This window comes from Humulus lupulus, chromosome 2, assembly GCF_963169125.1.
Source record: "Humulus lupulus chromosome 2, drHumLupu1.1, whole genome shotgun sequence".
Taxonomy (NCBI): Eukaryota; Viridiplantae; Streptophyta; class Magnoliopsida; order Rosales; family Cannabaceae; genus Humulus; species Humulus lupulus.
The window spans coordinates 13,067,227-13,074,647 of NC_084794.1; the positions used below are offsets into that span (position 1 = coordinate 13,067,227).

A 7,421-nucleotide genomic window follows, 5' to 3' on the forward strand; every position below is an offset into this window, starting at 1 on the left:
GTTGGGGGCCAGGAATGTGGCCAAGGGCTAAGGCTGGGGTCGGGGTAGTATCACATTTGACATCATTTGAAAATATTTAATTTATTTAGTTTTAATTAATATAATACAATACAATTGACTAAACATAATATAAGTTAATACAATATTGCAATACAAGTCAATACCAAACAGAGTACGGTGTACCAAACATATCATTCAATTGAGATTCAGGAGACCATGCACTTGTTACAACATGAATTAATGTAACTTGTTACCACTTTGATCTCTAATAAATAGTTACCACTTTAAAATTGAAAAATTAGTAATAAGTTAATGAATAGTATTTTTTTAGATTTTGAGAGACTAGTAACCATTCACTACTCTTAAAAATAAAAAATAAAACAATAGTAACTAGATATTGTGTCGTGTTTTTTAAATTTTTAGCGAACTATTACTAGTTACAACATAAAAATTAAAATCAACATCTTGAATAATGTCTATTTTTAATAAACTCAACAATAACTAGTAATTAGTTACCAATTTGAAACTATACAAACTTGTAACCGACTAATTAATGTGGGAGGTGCTTCCAATAAATCCAAAGCTTCCCCATCATTACTTGCATATTAAAGGATTAAAAGGTATTACATTACCAAAGACATCATGATCTCTAAGTATATTACAAATAATTCCACCAATAAATTAAATAAAACATTTCTTATATATAACACCATAGCAAATACATTAATTTGGTTTTCTTCCCACTACCTCCATACCAAAATAGCAATTGGACTTAGTTCCCTCTCAGATTTGTCTCTAGTTGTTTCAAAGAATTGGGAATATTGGAAACTAGAGAGATTATCTTATAGAATTATAAACACAAGATTAGAAGACCCGGTGCTTCTTTGGTTGATTTCTTATAATGATGATGAAGTATCTGGCTTTGCTTTCAATCAAAGATGGTCTTATTGATCCATTTAATACCCTCAAAGGCTGAAAAATAGAGCTCACTATACCAAGGATATGCTTTCTCCCAAAGTAGCAAGCTGTGACTCATAAACAAGTAGCAATATTCATATGTTGCTTCTAAAACAGTTATGATTGTTTATAATACAAGATGCTAGAAAACTATAAAATCCCATGACTAGATTTTTTTTTGGTTTTTTAAACAAAAAAAACTTTTGAAAATCTATTTTTAAGTTGATTTTTTTTTAAAAATTCGATCAAATAGAATAGAGAAAAAGAGGGACACCTCTATAACAATACTAATCTCGTCAACCAAAACCGCTATAGCTTTGAGAAAAAAAAGTCGTATTTATCGAAATTTGTTTTCTCAAAACAGCCAAAGATAAAATAGTCGAAAACTTTATATACATGCGGTGAGCGTGGATCGAACACGCGACCTTCAGATCTTCAGTCTGACGCTCTCCCAACTGAGCTATCCCCGCTTGTTGATTATCCTACAAATAAAATATTTATATATATAAATTAATATGATTAGTTTTTCACATGAAAAAATTAAAAAAGAAGTCATGATTATTAACTTCCAAATTAATTAAAAAGAAAAGGTTTACGTACCTTTGTACTATTGTGAATTCGTCATCTCCAATTTCTCTCCCACACAAAAGTGGCTTATGTCAACTTTTTGTACATGTCCACCCACTCAATTATGTCTATCTGTGTCATAAGACTACAATATATATTATATACCTCATATATTATTCCTATGTATATGGATACATGGTATTGTATGATGTCTTTCATGCATCAACATAAATAAAGTTTCTTAATATTGACTGCTAATTATAATGTGTGCTTTGAATATTAAATAAAAGAAATTTCAAATTCTATGCAGGTGCTAATTAAAAGAAAAATACTAGGTATAATAAAAATTTCAAAATAATAATATTTTTTGACATTCTATTTAAAATACTTTTGTTATTTTCCCATTACTTCTCACTTATCTCTTCTTTCTTTTCTCTTCCCTCTCTCTCTCCGTTCATTTTCTCTCACCTCACGACACTACCACCCAGAGTAACGATGCCACCACCAACACCAGAGAAACCTCTATAACTTCGGACACATTGTAGAGATAAACACAATATACCAAAAGAAACATATATTTTGATGATTCTTTGAGTAGAAGTTTATGGGTAATTAATTCTTTCTCAAATATAATGATGCTTTTTTCACTTAAGACACTAAATGATATATTTTGAACAGATCTGAGTATGATTTTTTGGTTTTTTTTTGCGATTTTTTTAAGATCTGAAACTCTGAAATCTGTAGAAAACCGACCTTGCTCGATGGGGTCATCAACATCACGACATTTCATGAAAAAATGACTTTGCTCGATGGTGGCTCGATGGTGCTCGATGTAATTCTTGCAAGAGACATAATTTTTCACTCGGGTATCCGTTTGTGGTGATTTCTTGTTTTAATTTTAGGTATTTTTCAAGATCTATACGTTTGTCATGCTAATATGCATATTTGTAAAGTGTAACACTTGAATATATAATATTACAAAATATTTAATTTAATTATAATATGTCAACCTCCAACTAGAAGTGAACAAAGGTAGTGCTACTTTTTCTTCTTCTTTTGCTTTAATTTCTTTTTAATTTTTAATAAATAAAGAAAAATATTAATTATTATAATTTAGATTTATTTTATTAAATTGATTAATAGATAAATGAGTTTAATTATAATTAGATAGAAACTTAGATTGGTCTTGGTCATAAATAATTAGTTAAGTTGAAAATAACAAAATAATCATGTATTTTAATGTACTAAGTGCAAACAATATGCAATACAATTTTGTTTAGTTTTATTTTAAAAAATAATTAAATATATATATTTATTAAGTTTTTATATGAATAATGTCATATAAATTTTAAATAAATAAATAATATTATATATATATATAAATGACACAAACATATTAATAGAAAAAGTAAACCTAAACCATAGAATACTAAAAACCTCTTCTAACTTTTAATGTCTTATTGACACTTATAGGGTAAGACATTATATAAAGTCATTAAAAGTAAAAATTGTTGTAATATTATTATAATTTTAACAAAATCAACTAATTTCATTTTGAAATAGTAATATTAAAGCCAAAGCCAAAACAAACAAAAAAAGTAACAAGATTGTTTTTTTTTTTAAGAAAAGTGCTTCATTAAACTAGATCAACACTAGGGCTGTGCAGAAACGATCTGATCCAATAACAAACCGACCGATCCAATGTCAACCGACCGCTAAAAATTGGATATCCAATCATGATTGGATTGGATCGGATGACATTTTTAAAAATCCAATATTGGATCGGTCAGTTCTTGGATGACATGTAAATCCAATGGATCCAACCGACCGATCCAATCCAATAATGATCCAATTAATATTCAGATAAAAAATATATTATATATTTTTTTAAAGTTAAAATATATTATATTTTATTACATTTACTGTTTACATATATTAAAAAGCATTTATATTCTAAAAGAAAAAAATGAGGTTTAGCTTTTCTAAGGATCGGATTGGATGGATCCAATCAATCCAATTAATATTGGATCAAAAATATTGAATGGATCCAATCCGATCTAATAAATATTGGATCAAAAATATTGGATGAATCCGATACAATACAGAGATTCATATCCATTGGATGGAACCGATCCAATCCAATGACTTATTGGATCGGTTCGGTTGAGCATACAGTATTGAATTGGATCAGTTGGAGAAATCCAACATCCAATGTATAATTGGATTGGATCTAGATGAGTAAAAAAACATTGGATATGGTCCAATAAACAGTCCTAATAAACACTGAGGCAACAAGTCACTTACAAGAGAAAACTGCTACTAGTGGGTGAAACTTGGACCACTTGGCAATATGTTTATCTAGATCTCATCCAACCAGTGGAAAGCGAAAAGTCAACACATTTCTTTGCTTGATCAGCCATTAACCATACATTTGGACAACCTTGTTGTTCGGTGGAATACACGTGAGCAGTCCTTTATGCATCCATATATATATATATATATATATATATGCACAAGTAAAACAGAACACAGGTAGTTTAATTTTGAATATTTAATCAGTAAGAAAAAACCCATTGGAGAGAGTGATAAACTGGGCAGATCGATCAACCTTGAATCTGAGGTCGTCGTGCTTGATCATTTTTGTTTTTGATTTGGTCTCTGTTTTCTTTAGACAATTCCTGCACAACTGATATCTCATACTAAAATGGAGAATTAACATCATTGGATGTTAATAATAATTGATACGGATCATCAATCATCCTACTTTCTCGATCTGCTTGCAAGATCTTAAATTAATCTATCTTATATAATATTCTGACATATTAATTTGTAATCTTAATTTCATTTAAATGTTTCTATGTTTTAATTTTTTTTTATTATATAGTGTATTTGAATACTTGAACCAAAATAATGGGAGGACTAGTATGCCCTTATATTAATATGGAGCATTGTCAAATGTCATTAGTGTAATGTGGATTTATATTTTGAGGATGACGTCACAAATGAAATACCAATGCGATGACTAAATACTAATATAGGTAAATGTAAGCTAATTTTTTTGTTGCTTTATCAATGTTAAAATATTTATTTTTAGGAGTTTGAAGAATATACAATTATTTATAACCATAAAATTTGTGAAATCTGCTTTGTACGTGGTTTGCTCTGTCTGTGATTAAAGATGTTATATAAGATTTTTTATTTGGAAAATATGGTTTCTAAGGAAAAAATTAAAAAAAAAAATCCCCTATTTGTTACTGTAAGGGGTGTTTGTTTTGAGTAGTTAAGTTGTTTTGGAAAATGTAGATGGACTTATGATGAATGTAATATTAAATTTTTGTGTACAAAATAGTTCACTTTACCCTTAAAATACATGCGGGACCCACGTAAATTATTAACTTTACCCTTAAAATTTGAACCAAATATAGGAAGAGATTTAGATTCTCATGCCCACATTTACTTTACTTCATAACAAATACCCCCTAAGAGAATTTGCTACACCAAACGTTGATTACACTACATTAATTATCTCATTTTAGCATTGACATGATAGTTACATGTGAATCGATGTCCCATGCATGTCAAAATAGTTAATTTTGACACTTATGAGTTGGACGATGTAAATCCTTAGGTAGCTGATGTCTAGTGTGTTAAATTATTCACATAGCAACCGACGTCTCATATTTTTTCACAAGACGGGCTGTGAACCAACATCTAGCAAATCATATGTTGTTAAAAACCGATTTCTCATGCAAATTTTGTAAAAATGTCTCTCACATTCCTCCATAGAGATTTTAACATGAATTTCCCCCACCAATTTTCCCAATAAATGTACTTTAGCTTGAACTTTTGCTATTAGATGGATCCTCCACTAGTTTTACACTTTATTCAAGTCAAATTCACTTTCTTTAATCAACCCACTACGACTATATATGTTTGGATCTCAGATTTTAGTAAGAAAAATTTTGTGAGAGAAAACAATAGAGAAAAATGAAAAGACATTTTCTTAAAACTTTATAATAGACTTTTTTTATATTATTTGTCCTTTCAAATACGTATAGGGGGATTTTTAGGTATGTACATCATTTTTCACTACACCAAAATATTGAATTAGACATTTCAATAAGCAACATTTGTAAAAAAAAAATGTCATAACAATAGTATTTCAGTGACATTTGATCAAAAATGTCATTAATTTATGAATATTTACTTTTAGTAACATTCAATAAATGTCACTAGATTATTTCAATAGTGATATTGTAAAAATGACACAAAATATTAAATTTAGTGACATTTTAAAATGTCACTTAAATAAATATTTTTCTTAACATTTGAAAAATGTTACTAATACCAGTGCAATTTCCTGATGGCATGTATGAAATATATTTTGAAATAATTTTACCGGGCTTACAAAAATGTCCACTAATTTTGTTGTTTCCCTCTCATTTTTAAATAATATCAATAAATAAATAAATAAATTGTATTTTTAATTCTTATTTATCAAATATTTTTAAAATTTAGAAACCCTCCAGTGGGACTCGCACATCTCTCTCTTTTCTTCAACCCCAACTTATCTGCACCCTACCGCGCCTCTTCTTGGAGATTTTGATGTCGTCGACGCCGATAGCAATTGCGAAGGGGAAAGAAGATGGCAAGGCCGTCTTTGGCGTTGTTGGTATCGACTCCTCCCATCTTTGGCTCACCCCCTCTCTCTTTCGGGTCTAGGTATGTGATTTTTGGTTATTGCGGAAGAAAAAAAGGAAAAGTATTATTGCTATGAAAAATGATTCAGATTACAGGAAGTGTATCAAAGCACTTATATATACATAAGGTAAAGAATATGAGCGTAACTAATTAAGGCTAATATGGGAAAAGAAATGAAAAGAAAGAAAACTATTCTAACCAATCTAACCAACCTAACAATGTTTTGTTTTGTTATATAAAATCTGTTACCCCCCCCCCCCCCCCCCTTCAAGGTGGACTGTATATATCATACACAGACATCTTGCCAATGTGAGAGGTAAGAATAGTAGAGGGTAAGGGCTTGGTGAAAGCATCGGCAAGCTGTAAAGTACTGTTAACAGGAATTAGGCGGATAGTTGCTTGTTTAATCTTGTCCCGAATGAAGTGACAGTCTAGCTCAATGTGTTTGGTACGTTCGTGGAAGGTAGGATTGTTGGCGATATAAATGGCGGATTGGTTGTCACAGTAGATGAAGGCTGGAGTTTCTTGAGGAATATGGAGATCGATGAGCAAATATTGGAGCCATGTAACTTCACTACTGGTTGCAGCCAAAGCACGGTACTCTGCTTCAGCAGAGCTCTTGGAAATGGTGGCTTGTTTCTTCGTACGCCATGAAATGAGACAGTCGCCCAAGAAAATGCAGAAGCCAGTGGTGGAGCGCCTAGTAATGGGACAAGAGGCCTAGTCAAAATCTGAAAAACCCCTGAGATGCAGAGAAGATTTGGCTGAGTATAGAAGCCCCTGGCCGGGGCTGCCCTTTAAGTATCGAAGCAAGTGATGAACTGCCTGCATATGTGGTGTGCGAGGATGAGACATGAACTGGCTGAGGTTGTTGACCGCATACGTGATGTCTGACCGAGATAATGTAAGATAGAGTAGGCGACCAATGAGTTGTCGATATGAGGAAGGATCCTCAAGAGGGGTCCCTTGTTGATCATCTAACTTGATGCGAGGGTCCATTGGGGTCTTTGCAGGTTTGCTTCCTGTGTATCCTGTGTCGTCTAGCAGCTGTAGGGTGTATTTTCGTTGAGACAGAAAGAGTCCTTCTTGTGTTCGAGCAATTTCAAAACCCAAAAAATATTTCAGGGGTCCGAGAGCTTTGAGTTTGAAATAAGTGTGCAAGGAGTCTTGTAATTGGCGTAGAAAAGGTAGATTGG

General features: G+C 31.3%; 1 non-coding gene across 1 annotated transcript; it reads right to left on the reverse strand.

Annotated features, from left to right (window-relative positions):
* Positions 1-1,354: 1,354 nt before the first annotated feature.
* Positions 1,355-1,427, reverse strand: TRNAF-GAA (transfer RNA phenylalanine (anticodon GAA)). Its single transcript has one exon. It is a non-coding gene; the product is annotated as a tRNA-Phe (tRNA).
* Between the last annotated feature and the right edge of the window lie 5,994 nt (positions 1,428-7,421).